Source organism: Grus americana, chromosome 1 (assembly GCF_028858705.1).
Source record: "Grus americana isolate bGruAme1 chromosome 1, bGruAme1.mat, whole genome shotgun sequence".
NCBI lineage: Eukaryota > Metazoa > Chordata > Aves > Gruiformes > Gruidae > Grus > Grus americana.
This window is the reverse complement of record NC_072852.1, coordinates 166638219-166653379: the sequence shown is the minus strand read 5'-3', so window position 1 is coordinate 166653379 and position 15161 is coordinate 166638219.

Below are 15161 nucleotides of genomic sequence, written 5' to 3'. Positions count from 1 at the left end.
TTTTGATATAAAAAATGTATTTTGTCAGTAGGTAAAATCAAACATCAATTTGCAATGGTTTATCTTTAAATGTTGGATGTGTATTGACACTTGCAAAAATTAGTAATAGGAAAATCTCTATGACATTTTTCATCAAAGTGTCCAGAAGGGCCTAAGGGAAAACTTATCTTTACAGATAGCAAGATTTCTTCTTTGAAAATGGCAAGAATCAGAATTTTTTTTTCTGTTTATTATGAATACTTATATAAGCCAATTACCATAAATGGTAATTTCACTACTGTACTTCAGCACCCTTCACTGAGACTTGGTTAGACAATGCTCTAATTAGATTATTTTACATATGAAAAGGAGGCGTATCTTCCTACCAGTATTTACACTTGAAAACCCTACTGGACCAATGGAAATTACTCTGATAGTCTGTTAAAACTATTTTGGTCTAACAACAGAAGACAGACAAGGCTGTGGATAAAGATATTATCTTTTAGTGGACCAGCAATTATATCTGGGAAGAATTTGCCAAAATTTGGGTATGCAGTTCCTTATTTTAGTCTAAATGCAAATTGAGAATAATTTATCAGTTTAGTATAACATGCATAAATTGAGCCTTTTTTGAAAGAAGTGGTAGCTGGCATCTGTGAGAAAGAATGTATTTTAATTGGGAGTTCGGGGGGAGAGACAAAATTGGGGGAGAGGGAAGGAGAGAAAAGAGAGAGGGTGAGAAGTTACACACTCTGAGTAAAAGAGAAAGATTTATGTCTTGAAGCTTTTGGAACACAGAAGGAAACAACTGGAGGGAAGAAGACAGATAATAAAATACCTTATCTAGCAGGGGGTCTGGGAGTTTGACGTTTCCACATTCAACAATCTTTGAATTTTAGTTTCCAGTCTCACCTTTGCAAGATGAGCTGTCAGCCAATGAAATGAACCTGTTTCTAATGAAGTGCTTTGTTTTCGCTAGGTTTTAGAGTGTATTAGTTATCACACATTAACCCAGTGGATCAGAAAACACCTCTTTTTCTTCAGGAAGATATGCTAGGTTGTGGTCACCATTTATTTTATAACCACAGAAGTATACATTACACAATGGAGTGATATATGTTGCTTTTGGCAGTAAAGCTTCATCTCAACTTAATGTGAATGGTTTTGCCCTGGATAGTGACTACAATTACTATAGTAACCGTCAATGAAAACTTTCTATATGAAATTATAACATTTTCATGCTCTGGAAGGATACTGTTTTACTATTTGTTAGTTTCACCAAGCATAAATACTAAAAAGTAGTTGAAAATATTCATTATATAAGTTCATAGCTATGTCTCTGGATATTCATTGGGAAGAACTATGTAAAAATAAAAATAAAAAAAATTACTGACATGTTATTTAGAGGAGATTTTAATTTAAAAACATGTGTACCAGCCACCACAGGTACCTGCAATCTATATTGATGAGTTCTGGCTGCTATTTTTGCCATTTCAGCATTCTATTAACTCTGAGTTTTAGAGTGGGTGTATATTCATATGACGTATATATACAGAAATATTTTCTTATTATTATTTGACTTCTGTGTGCTATCATTCCTTAGAAAATAATGAAGCTGGAGATGGATTCCAGATTCTTATCTAAATGCTGTCATTTCTGTCATATATTTTGTGTGATTTACCTGTCCCAAGGGAGTTAGTTTTCTTCTCATGTCTTCTGCCTCCAGGTAGGAACAGTCAGAGATAAACAGTAGAGATCAGTATTTGAAACCTAACAATCAACCACATGAACGACTAGAACAGAAAACCAGAAATATTTTCTGAAGGCTAGTTATCCATGGGGAAATGAAGACTCTATTAAACTCCTTCTTAATATCCTGATGTTCCCTGACAAGCCTAAACTATAGGTCAAATTCATCTCATTCATCACACAGTGTAAATCTGATGGCTTGGTAAACTCATTTCAAGGTTGTGTTTTGCCTATTGTTAGCCTAAAACAACAGCTTTCCCTTTTTCAAACTGAATTCTACATTTAGATTCCAACTTCTTTTTTTCTAACCTTTCAGCTCTTAATGTGTAACATTGGTTTAAAAAAGCATATGGTAGAAAACCAACTGTATAGCCTTTATTTCCTCTTTTTGTAAGATTAGATGAGTTTACTGGAAAGACTACATTGTAATGCATTCCACTAACAAACAGTTCAGATAAAACAGATTCAAATCCACAAGGTGTCCCTATGAACTTTTTAAGGAAAGAAGAAAGCAAATACACAAATTAATATTCAGAGAATACTTTCCTCAAGGCAAACACATTAATCTTCTCTTTCACTGGACAAGTCTTTAGCTTACAGGTTAATGAAAGAACTATCTTTAATTTGGCATGACTTTCCTTGATTAAAACAATATTCGTGCCATGACACTCAGGTCAGTGTCCTTCAGACTAGTAATGTAAGTGTTCATACACCTCAGAGAATGACACTTGGCCAGTCTTCATGCATTTTACCAACTCAACTGAAGTCAGATGTGAACTATTTTTCTATAAAAATGCAAACAGAGAAAGAACTTTACATACCTAAATACATATCTGAGCCTTTCCTTGGTGTTCTAGACATTGACTTTACAGTATGGCTATGAAAAAGCCACGTGGTGGAAGTTCATTCTGAGTCCTGACATGGAAAGCAGAAGAGCAAATAGCATTTGCCAGTAGAATACTTACAGAAACAGTACTTCTTTTGGAAGCAGTTATGCCAAGCAATAAACGTTAAGTCTATAGTAATATAATAGGGAAATAAATACCAAAAGGAGCAAAAATCCACCTACACCTCTGGATGTTAATTTTGCAATTTTCATAGAATCATAGAATCATAGAATCATAGAATCATAGAATCATAGAATCATAGAATGGTTTGGGTTGGAAGGGACCTCAAAGATCATCGAGTTCCAACCCCTCTGCTGCGGGCAGGGACACCCTCCACTAGACCACGTTGCCCAAAGCCTCATCCAACCTGGCCTTGAACACTTCCAGGGATGGGGCCTCCACAACCTCTCTGGGCAACCTGTTCCAGTGCCTCACCACCCTCACAGTAAAGAACTTCTTTCTAACATCTAATCTAAATCAACCCTCCTTCAGCTTAAACCCATTACCCCTTGTCCTGTCACTACACTCCCTCATAAACAGTCCCTCACCAGCTTTCCTGTAGGCCCCTTCAGGTACTGGAAGGCCGCAATTAGATCTCCCCAGAGCCACCTTTTCTCCAGGCTGAACAACCCCAACTCTCTCAGCCTGTCCTCATAGGAGAGGTGCTCCAGCCCTCTGATCAGCTTCGTGGCCCTCCTCTGGACTCTCTCCAACAGCTCCGTGTCTCTCCAGTACTGGGGCCCCCAGAGCTGGATGTAGTACTCCAGGTGGGGCCTCACAAGAGCGGAGTAGAGGGGCAGGATCACCTCCCTTGACCTGCTGGTCACACCTCTTTTGATGCAGCCCAGGACACGGTTGGCTTTCTGGGCTGCAAGCACACACTGCCAGCTCATGTTGAGCTTCTCATCAATCAATACCCCCAAGTGCTTCTTAGGTTTTCGCCTACCATGGCAACTGGAGCAGTGTAGTGTGATCCACAAACCATTAAAATAAGTAAACACCTTTTTCTTGCATATAGATAACATTTTGTAAAAACCTGAAGAAACAGAATCATGGTGATGATACCAAGGAAAGGAAAGTGATTCACTTCTCCTTACATTGCTTGTTACTATAACCTTCTCTGGTGTTCATAGAATATTTTAGGGTGATATGACTGACACTGAGGATTAGACGATGTGCAACTCCTTCAGGCAACCTATATGTTTAAGATATTTTAAAACCACTTTTACTCTATTAAAATTTTTCCTTCAGTTACTATTTATGCTACGTAGTCAGTCTTCATTGTCAGTAGCCTAAAACATCATAGTCTTATACCAACTTTTACCTCTTTCTGAAATATTTTACATCTTCAATCACTTTCCTGTAAACTGAAAGCTAGTAAGTTCTGATACAGCTTCAGCGGTTATGCTAGACACGCAAAGGCAAAAAGAAAGGGAAGAGAATATTAAAGAGAGGTTTGCAAAAAGGGGGATATGTAGGAAAAGGCTCAGATTGTTCTTTAGTCTCAATAAAAGCCAAAAGGAGCTGAGTGTTTAAGTGTCATAACCTTGAAAACTTATATATATTAGATCTTTGTCCACATAGCTGAAGGAAGCCCAGCTCATCTCAGTCCTTCCTAATTTAAATTTTGTCACCTAAACCCCTCTAAAGTCCAAGTAATTTCTGCACTGGGAACTCAACATCCATATATAGCTTTGTATTTAGCAGAAATATTCTGTATGTGACAAACTTTACTTGTAAACACACATCTATAAGCTTGCAGCAGATGGATATTTATGACTTATTTATAGTTTATTTACAAGCACAAGGTACTGGTGTCCACCTTTTATATAATGGTTCACCCGTTAAACACTCAGTTATTTAATATTTCTAATGTGTTCAATGGAAGATGACAAAGCCTAATTTAAGTAGGCAGGTTGACTTTATACAGATGTCTAAAATTCTGCAATAAGCCAAAGGTCTGAGGAAGAGGGGGGGGCCAAATTTTACCTCATCAATTCTCATCAATTCCATTCTCCCACATACCTTTCTTTCCCAACCAGAACCAATTTTCTGATTTCAGTGAGGCAATATTCAGTTGGGTACCTGTGTGACTATTCAATAAGATACTGATCATAAGAAGTAGAATCTATGTATGTCATCATTATCCAAGCAGTTTACCATAAATGATGCTAATTTTCTTAGCAAAAAAAGTGAGTAGCAAGGATGAGATTCAAACCCATGTGTACCACACAAATCCCTTCAATGGTAATGAATACGATGACCAGGACAAGAGGGGCCCTGCCTCCAGCCAGGTGGAGGAAAGGGACAACTGGGTTGACTGGACTGTGTGGATCCAATGTCCTGGCACATCAGACCTCCAAGAGTTTAAGGCTCTGGCAGACACCGGTGCACAGTGCACAGTGTACCCTAATGCCATCAAGCCATGAAGGGGTGTCCTGGTTCTGGCAAGGACAGAGTTAATTTCACAAGGAGCCAGGACAGGTGACCCAAGCTGGCCGGGGCTATTCCATACCATGTGACATCATGCTCACCATAAAAAGGAGCTAGTCGGGCAGGGGCGGGTGGTGCGGTTTCCAGGGACAGGTTGAGTGTCCGGTGGGGTCGGTCGTGGGATTGGTAAATTGTTCTTTGTTATCACCCATTGTGAATATCTGTTATCAGTACTGTTGTTGATTGTTTCCCTCTCCCTTGCTGTCCCAGTAAACTGCCCTTATCCCAACCCTCGAGGCTTTGCCGTTGTTTTTCCGTTCTCCTCTCCAGCCCGCTGGGGGAGGGGTGAGCAAGCAGCGTGTGGCACTCAGCTGCCGGCTGGGGCTAAACCACGTCAGTCCTTTTTGGCACCCAACGTGGGGCCCGAGGGGTTGTGATAAGGAGAAGTCTGACCCAAGTGTGTTAAAGCAAAGTTGTTATAAGCATATATAATGTTATTGAAACAGTCGCTGGTCATAATGATGTTCTGTTTGGTCACATGGCTCTGGTTTGTAAACCTATGTTTACTCTATGTAATCCCTGTGGCGCTGTTTATCATCTCTGGGAGAGGGGTTCCTATTCTCATATTGTTGTATTGTGTGATAATGACTTATGATAAGATATCATGGACAATCATGAGTCTGAGCTGGTATTTGTATGTAGCATTTCTGTCATGCCCCTACTTCAGTCAACATCTTTCAGAATTGATTAATAATTGCACCCAATCTATGGGGAAGACAGGGGGAATACCTTCTCCCATTCTTTCACCTCCCCTTTTCCCTTTTGGTTAGTTACAACAATTTTTGAGAATTTTGAATACCCTTGGAATGTTCAGGCCAGTATATTCCTATTGCTAGGTCTCCTGCATGTTTTCGAAGTCCTGTTCAGGGTTAGCAAAAATTGTTTCAAGAATACCACCCAGGGATCTTCCCCAAGGCTGAATGGTCAGGGCTGGCATGGCATGTGGGAGAGTATGGGCAGGTATCTAGAGACCTTCTCACCCCCAATGGTTTGGAGCTTCACTCCCGAACAACTGCAAGACCCTGATAAAATGGTAGAATATTTGAAAGGAAAATGCTGTGGGGATTCTAAGGAGACACAACTTACTGCACTGTGCTGGGCCCTGGCCACAATCTATCAAGCACTGCTTGAGAGTAGACAGCACCATCCAGAGGGAGAGAGCGGACCCAAAGGCCCTGCAGCTGCCCAAGCCCCCGCAACAGGCACTGTAGCCGAGCCAAAAGATCAACCCATACCAGTATCAGTCGCCCCTATACACAAAAAGAAATACACAAGGAAATCAGTTCTCTTAGTGAGAGATGATGATGAACTGGGACCATCACAAGAACAAGAAGAGCCAGAAACAGAAGTGATCACCTGATCCCGTCTGTATTTCTGGAGTGACAGGGGAATTCCAGCAGTTAACTGTGTAGGAAGCTGAAGTAAGCCTAACTGGGAATAAGTGGCAAAAGCACCCCAAGGTGACTGGCCCAGAGGCTCTGCGCATCCTTGGCACAGCCAGCCTTAGGAAAGGGTATGTCACGGACCCAAAAGGAAACTGCTGAGCTTTTGGTATAGCTGCCTTGGAGATGGAGGAAATTGAACAGCTGTCCACCTTGCCAGGTCTCTTGGAGGACCCTTCTGTTGTGGGGTTGCTGAAGGTTGAAGAACAACAGGTGCCAAATGCTATCACTCTTAGTCTTTAAAAAGGAGATCCAGCAGCTATTTCTTGTCTGTCCCTGCCATAGTAACCAGATACTTGGGAACTTCTGTATGATCCTTCATACTTTGGCGATCCTTATTCTCCTCTCAACTATTGCAAATTTCTTGATGTCAGCAAGGGCTAGGAATTTAATTGTAAATTATAATACAGAAGCAATTCATAGTAAACACAAAACTATGTGAACAATTTAAAAGCATGTACATAGATTTCCAGGCTTTACAGAAGAAATGTGAAAAGGACAGTGCTGGGCATTTACTGAATACTTTTTAAGTTCATTCTCTTTTTCACAGCAGTGATCATGTCTTTACAAAACTCAGTACTTGTAATTCAGGAAATGTGTAAGACCATTCCTCTCCATGAAAGGGTAACATAATTAGCAATTACATAGAAAAATAAGGAGAATGGCTGCAAGATGAAAATTCACAACTTTTGTCCAGCTGTCTGCAAACAACAATAGTTCATACCCATATAAAATACTTTCCAGTGGGGAAAGTCAAACAATTTTGGAAAGATCACTACAGATTTAAGCATTTTTAGGAATAACTAAAGTTTCCTGCTATATTTCCTAACTCTAGAATATATAGTCTTCGTATTTTCTCCCTAGTATTCAATTTTTTAAAAATTTCTAGAATCCTTGCCAAATTAAGCTCTTAACAGAATTCTATTTATATTTTCTGCAAAACATAAAAATTAATTTATAGATATGTTTTAACAACTTACATGTTTGAACAGTTAAACTAATGTTTGCCAATTTGCACTGAAAAAAATACAGTGACAAATTCAAAAGAAAAAAATTCAGTTTCTATTTAAATTCTAAAAATACATCTTTGAAGAAAATGTAAATTTTTTTAAACATTTTTTGTTTAAAATTTTAAATTGATAAAGTATATAGGAAAAAGAAACTAGAAAACCCCTCGTTTTGTCTTTTTCCCATAAAGATAACACTTCATAGATGAAGCTAAGTGGTTCTCTTTTTTTCTCTGACTACTTATAATTTATGTTCCTGCCAGTTGCCTGCACTTCTAAATTTTACACATAGCAAGATTTCTGAAGGAAATGTTAGAGAAACTAGAAATGAAGATGCAGGAGATTCATATCTCAAATATGGCAACTGATCTGAGTAACTTTATTCACATATATTTTGTGTAACAATGATTTACCACCAATGTTTCTGTCTATACCTTCAGTATTTCATGTGCTTTTATAAGCAGTCTCTATGTATATCATCACACTTGACTTACAGTATTTTTATATATTTGTCATTCTGCTGATATCTGTAGTAGTTCATATTGACACAAAACTATAAAAAAGACAATTTGTGTGTTCCCTTAAGATCCAAAGAGTCATCACAATAGGAGAGATAATGACATGTTCTAGCTAACAGTGATAATCACAGAAAATCTGCTTAGATTCATGGCGTGCAAGTAATATATAGTTGTCAGGTTCCAAATGCTGATTTCCTGCAAATCTTTCCTATTTTTGATGTATCTATCTCCTTTACTTTCACACATATTTAATTTAGAAAAAGTTAGGTATGCCAGAGTACCTGCTGCATGGAGGTTTCCACATCAGCTGTGTTTCTTTAATATGGTAGCATATCCTGAGATAATAAAGAAAAGTACTGTGGAAAGAGATGGAAAAGTAGGATCTTGCCAACTGTTCTGCCTGAATAGTAAAATCCTGTGATTTCTACCCAGGAAGATTTATACTTTTGTACTTCCCCCCGCCCTGTTTATTTGTCTTTCTGTTCAGTACTTCTAGAAAAATCTCTCTTCGTAGGGACACGTGATTAAATAGAGCTATCTTGTCTGAAAGCAGTAGAGACAGGAACCTATTTGAGTTTTGACATTTAGGGACTGATGGAAGAGAAAGTAAGATAGGTACAAAATTTGGAAAATGATGAAATAGTATGACTGAAGCCAATTACTCAGAAGAGAATCTTTGTACTATTGATGGAAGGAGCTTTACTTAAAGACACAGCAAATAAATATGCTTTATAGAGGCTAACAAGATCTCATGCAGACAAAGTACTTTCAATTTTAGAATGTTTTAGCTATAAGCAACATTTATTTTTTTCTTAAACTACGTGAACAAGGTGTTATTAAAAGGAACTGAGATGACAGGGAGTGGGAGAGGAAGCAGGAGGAATCACTTTGCTGCTAAAAATAGTGTTTTGGAAAGAAGTACTCTGTTTCAGAGCAGGTAATATTTCTAATGTAACATTTTTAATTTTCATAAAGCACCATTATAATGTTGAGTTTAGTTCTGGCTCTTGCAAAGAATGTTCTTTTGTTGAAAGCTTTCATTGGTTGTCCGAATTTCTCCCCTGAGTGACCTATGGGGAGTAGCCCATAAACTGAATTAGGTGCTTACTAAGGCAGAGTTTGATAACTGGCCTCTTCTCTTTATGACAACAAATTGTTTATCATTTTAAAAAAAAAAAAAAACCAAACAACACCCCCCCAAAAATAAAGTGAAACAAAAACCCACAACCAAAACCCAGCTGTTAGAAAGAAAAGCAAGTTAATGCATTTTTTTGTACTAGATAAGCAATATTTTCATTTCGTTTTGATGAAAGGAGTTGAAAACGAAGCTTCAGCCTGGAAAATCAACATTGACAAAGGAATAGTATGGTGGGAGAGGAAATCCTTCAATGATAGTAGATGAATGCTGGAAAAGATTGCCAAGGGCAGGTATACAATCAGCCTCAGTGAAAGATTCAAAGCCAGTTTACACCACTGTGTGAGCCCTGGTTTAGAAAAAAAATAATATTTCTTCCTCTAATGCAGAGACATTGACTAAATGACCTAGCAGAGACCTATCACATCCAAAATACTGTTTTAAGAAAAGGCCATTGCACTCAGAACTGTAATACACTTTCTTCTACTACCAAGGTAAACACAAATCTGGCTTTCCAGTGGTCATTTTGGACATGAGCCAGCAATGTGCCCTCACAGCCCAGAAAATCAATCGTATGTTGGGCTGCATAAAAAGAAGTGTGACCAGCAGGTCAAGAGAGGTGATTCTCCCCCTCTACTCTGCTCTTGTGATACCCCACCTGGAGTACTGCGTCCAGATCTGGAGGACCCAGTACAAGAAAGACATGGAGCTGTTAGAGCAGGCCCAGAGTAAGGTAACAAAAATGATCAGAGGGCTGGAACACTTCTATGAAGGAAGGTTGTGAAAATTGGGGTTATTTAGCTTGGAGAAGAGAGGAGTCCAGGGAGACCTTATTGTTACCTTTCAATACTTAAAGTATTGGCTTATAAGAAAGATGGAAGAGACTTTTTACCAAGGTCTGTAGTGACAAGACAAGGGGTAACGGTTTTAAAACAAAGAGGGTACATTTAGATTGAGCATGAGGAAAAAAAAAATATGTTGTGGGTGGTGAGACACTGGAACAGGTTGGCCAGAGAAATTATGGATGCTCCATCACTGGATGAGTTCAAGGTCAGGTTGGATGGGGCTTTGGGCAACCTGGTCTAGTGGAGGGTATCCCTGCCCATGGCAGCATAGTTGGACTAGATGAACTTTAAAGGTCTCTTCCAACCCAAACCATTTTATGATTCTTTGAGCTAACAACCTGCAGAAGCCCATTTGGAATTTGTAACGGTTATTATATGCTTAAAGGAAGATGACTAAAAGCACAAAACCACCTTACTAATATTGTGTGAAAGAATGCTTTTCTACCATGCATTTCCAAAAGCATAACGACCTGACTTTCTGTATAATATAACCTGTAGAATTTCATCCAGTTACTTCATATTAACATAGGCAATTTAATTTAGTTAATCTCTGTCTTCAGCCCAGAAGTCACAAGTTGGAGACTCTCATGGTCATACAATTTGAAAGCAAATATAAAGAGGTGAATTGCAGAAGGTCTGGAGCATTGCATGTCACAATATACATGTTCTAGGAGGTATAGTTTTGATGTAGTTGAGCAGCTGTGTTAGCCCTTTCTCAACTGTTTTGTGTCGCAGCATCACTGGCTGAAGTCTGTCTTTTCACCAACTGTTAATCACCCTGCTTTAGTTGCACCTTATTTTCTGTTTGCATTTGTCTGTCTTGGCTGTTGTTACACTTTTTTTGCTATACTGAAAATATCATTATAAACATATATGTTTACAAAACATAATTAGATCACTTCTTTATCTCCTTTAATAATCTTCTAAAATGCCTGCATGTTTTTTGTGCGTTTTTTGACTTTTTCCCCCACCTCTCTCCTTTCAACATGGGCCTATAAGATCTCAAGAATATTTGTCAATCAATGTCACATGCAGAAATAAAATCACCCTCACTGTTCCACTTCCTTGAACTCCATGCTTTCAGCACACTTTTTAATTCGCCATATAGGCATGGAGTATGTCTCTTTTGTGATGCCAACACCCTTTTTAATGTCAACATTTGGCCAGAGGTACCGGGATCAAAAAGAAGTCCTGTAATAAGCAATCCTGATGAAATCTCAGTTATTGGAAGTAAAAGCTTTGTCTTAGTTTTAACATCTACTTTCTTGTTTAAATGAGGCCTTACCATGGGTCATATGTATAAGTGGGATATTCTAGTCCCAGTTCTCTCACTGACTGTTGGTAATCTTCTCTGCAGAAATCTCTTACCGCCTTGAAAATATTTATCTTAGAAGTTACACCTAGCTAACTGAGAGACTGAGAAGGTTTTAGTCTCTTTTCATATATCACTTCATGCACTGCCCTGGCATTGGTACCAGACTGTCAGTGCCCAATACTCTCTGACCAGGTTTGTTTAGGTATGCCACATGGGGAAGGTTTAGTGTTTTAATATCAATTTTACTTATTTGAAGATATTTGACATTACACAGGATTTTGATTTAGCAGAATGGATTTAAGGATTACATGGGTTGAAGTGAGCTCAAGCCCACTTTTCTCTTCAAGGTTCATTTTGTTAGTTGCTCAGGTTTTATGAGCCACATATACACTTCCCTCATACTGATCTGGCTAAATCAGGAAGTGTCCTGGTTCTGGCAAGGATAGAGTTAATTTCACAAAGAGCCAGGACAGGTGAGCCAAGCTGGCCAGGGGCTATTCCATACCATGTGACATCATGCTCACCATAATAGGGGGCTGGTCGGGCAGGGGTGGGTTCGGTGTGGCTCTGGGACAGGCTGAGTGTTTGGTTGGTCGTTGGATGGGTAAATTGTTCTTTGTTATCACCCATTGTGAATATCTGTTATCAGTACTGTTGTTGATTGTTTCCCTCTCCCTTGCTGTCCCAGTAAACTGCCCTTATCCCAACCCTCGAGGCTTTGCCGTTGTTTTTTTTTTTTTCCTGTTCTCCTCCCCATCCCGCTGGGGGAGGGGTGAGTGAGTAGTGCGTGGCACCCAGCTACCGGCTGGGGCTAAACCACATCAGGAAGACATTAACAGTTTTTGATTATTTCAGGGAAGGGCATTTACACAGCCAGCTGATTCTCTCAACGGATACAGCCATGTACCTAACACAAAAGCCAGCCTCTGGTCCCCTTTGTTTTCAGGTAAGTTCAACTTTCTTTACACCACCTGTGGTCACTTTCTGTATCCTTCCCTGATCTTCATGAGCACATCACCTGTTCCTGTCTCCTCTGTGCCTTCTTCCATTGAAGGAGCTTATTCATCAATTACACAGATGCACCCCATTTTCAACAACCAAAGTTTTCTCTGGTCCATAGAGAATCTGCACTATCACATTAAGCATGCTGTGCTAATGCACCATCAAAGGGAGCAGGAAACAAGGAAAAATCAGAGATTAAAAACTTGCTGACTGAAGCCGTTTACCATTAGCTCACTATTGTTGTATGACTGTTGGAGAGAGTCCAGAGGAAGGCCATGAAGATGATCAGAGGGCTGGAGCACCTCTCCTATGAGGACAGGCTGAGAGAGTTGGGGCTGTTCAGCCTGGAGAAAAGAAGGCTCTGGGGAGACCTAATGGTGGCCTTCCAGTACGTGAAGAGGGCCTACAGGAAAGATGGAGAGGGACTGTTTATGAGGGAGTGTAGTGACAGGACAAGGGGTAATGGGCTTAAGCTGAAGGAGGGTTGATTTAGATGATATGTTAGAAAGAAATTCTTTACTGTGAGGGTGGTGAGGCACTGGAACAGGTTGCCCAGAGAGGTTGTGGATGCCCCCTCCCTGGAAGTGTTCAAGGCCAGGTTGGATGGGGCTTTGGGCAACGTGGTCTAGTGGAGGATGTCCCTGCCTGCAGCAGGGGGGATGGAACTGGATGATCTTTGAGGTCCCTTCCAACCCAAACCAGTCTATGATTCTATGACTTGACACAGGACAAATTTCTTGGCCCACACATTCACCTCAAATGACCAATGCATATGACTCAGGAGCCATAGTACAGCACACTTACACTTTGGGATTGTAAAAGGGCTTTAAAAAATGTGCCTTTTCTTTTTTTTTTTACAGTTCTTTCAAGCTAATGTGACCTTCAGCATAAATTTGAGCAGCCTGTGGGTATTGGGTTTGCATGGCAAGTTTTGGTAGTAGGGGGACTACAGGGGTGGCTTCTATGAGAAGCTGCTAGAAGCTTCCCCCATGTCCAATAGAGCTAATGCCAGCCAGCTTCAAGACAGACCCACCACTGGCCAAGGCTGAGCCCATCAGTCATGGTGGTAGCACCTCTGGGATAACATAGTCAAGAAGGGAAAAAACCCCAGGAGCAATTACAGCCAGAGAGAAGAGTGAGAACTTGTGAGAGGAACAACTCTGCAGGCACCAAGGTCAGTGAAGAAGGAGGGGAGGGAGATGCTGCAGGTGCTGGAAGAAGACCATGGTGAAGCAGGCTGTCCCCCTGCAGCCCATGGAGGTTAACGGTGGAGCAGATATCCACCTGCAGCCCATGGAGGACCTCACACTGGAACAGGTGGATGCACCTGAAGGAGGCTGTGACCTCGCAGGAAGCCCATGCTGTAGCAGGCTCCTGGCAGAACCTTTGGCCCTGTGGAGAGAGGAGCCCAGGCTGGAGCAGGTTTGCTGGCAGGACTTGTGACCCTGTGGGGGACCTACGCTGGAGCAGTTTGGTCCTGAAGGACTGCACTCGGTGGAAAGGACCCATGCTGGAGCAGTTTGTGAAGAACTGCAGCCCATGGGAAGGTCTCACGTTGGAGAAGTTAGTGGAGGACTGTCTCCTGTGGGAGGGACCCCATGCTGGAGCAGGGGAAGAATGTGAGGAGTCCTCCCCCTGAAGAGGAAGGAGCGGCAAAGACAACGTGTGATGTTCTGACCACAACCCCCATTCCCTGTCCCCCTGTGCTGCTGGTGTGGAGGAGGGAGAGAAATCAGGAGTGAAGTTGAGCCTAGGAAGAAGGGAGGGGTGGGGGTAAGATATTTTATTTCTCATTATCCTACTCTGATTTGATTGGTAATAAATTAATTTCCCAAGTTGATTTCGTTTTGCCCATGACGGTAATTGGTGGGTCTTTATCTTGACCCACGAGCCTATTATATTACCTCTCCCCCTGTCCAGCTGAGGAGGGGAGTGACAGAGTGGCTTTGGTGGGCACCTGGCCTCCAGTCAGGGTCAACCGCATTGTGGAACTGCTCTAGCTTATGTCTGCTTAACACAGTTGCCTCCGAAGGTCTCTGAGACCAGGAGTTGAAGATTTTGTTACTCCTTCTACCCTCAGCCACAGCTGAGCTATGGGATGAAGTGCACTGTAGTTGTGCACACACCAGATGCTGCTTTTCTTACCACAACCCAATGAGAAACATCAGTAGCTCATAGTGTATATTGAGAGGGTGCTTTATGCTTGTTTACTTGCGTATGTAGGTCAAATCACAATCTTGTCCTTTAACATTTATTGCCTTTTTTGCTTTTTTCTTTCTTTTTTCTTTCTTTTTTGTTTTAATAGTTGTAGTCAAAATGGTACTGTGTTCAAAATAGTTTAAGCTGAGTCTAAAAATTGAGACCCATTCATGGGGCAGTAAGGATCCGTAATTTTTATAAAGAATTTGAGTATGACATTGAAGGAGGTAATGCCCTGGATACAAGATCTGGATTATTTGGGGAAAATTTCTTCCTTCCCAAAACAGTGCCTCAAAAAGACTACTGAGAACCCCTGGGAAAACTTGAAAAGTATTAAGTCATCCACTCTTTAAGCAAAAGAAAATTTGCATTGGGTAAGACTGTCTAAACTTCTGCCTGTCTTTGGGGAATAAGTCATGGTACACTTAACTTACTTCGACATGTCTATATTCAGAAACCATGTAGAGCAAGCCTTACTAAAGAGAATGTGCCAGAGATCATTAGAAATCACTTGTAAAGTTATTGATATTTCTGAACAAAGCAAAGAACATGTTGTACCTATTTCTTAACCATTCATCTCTGAGAAAACT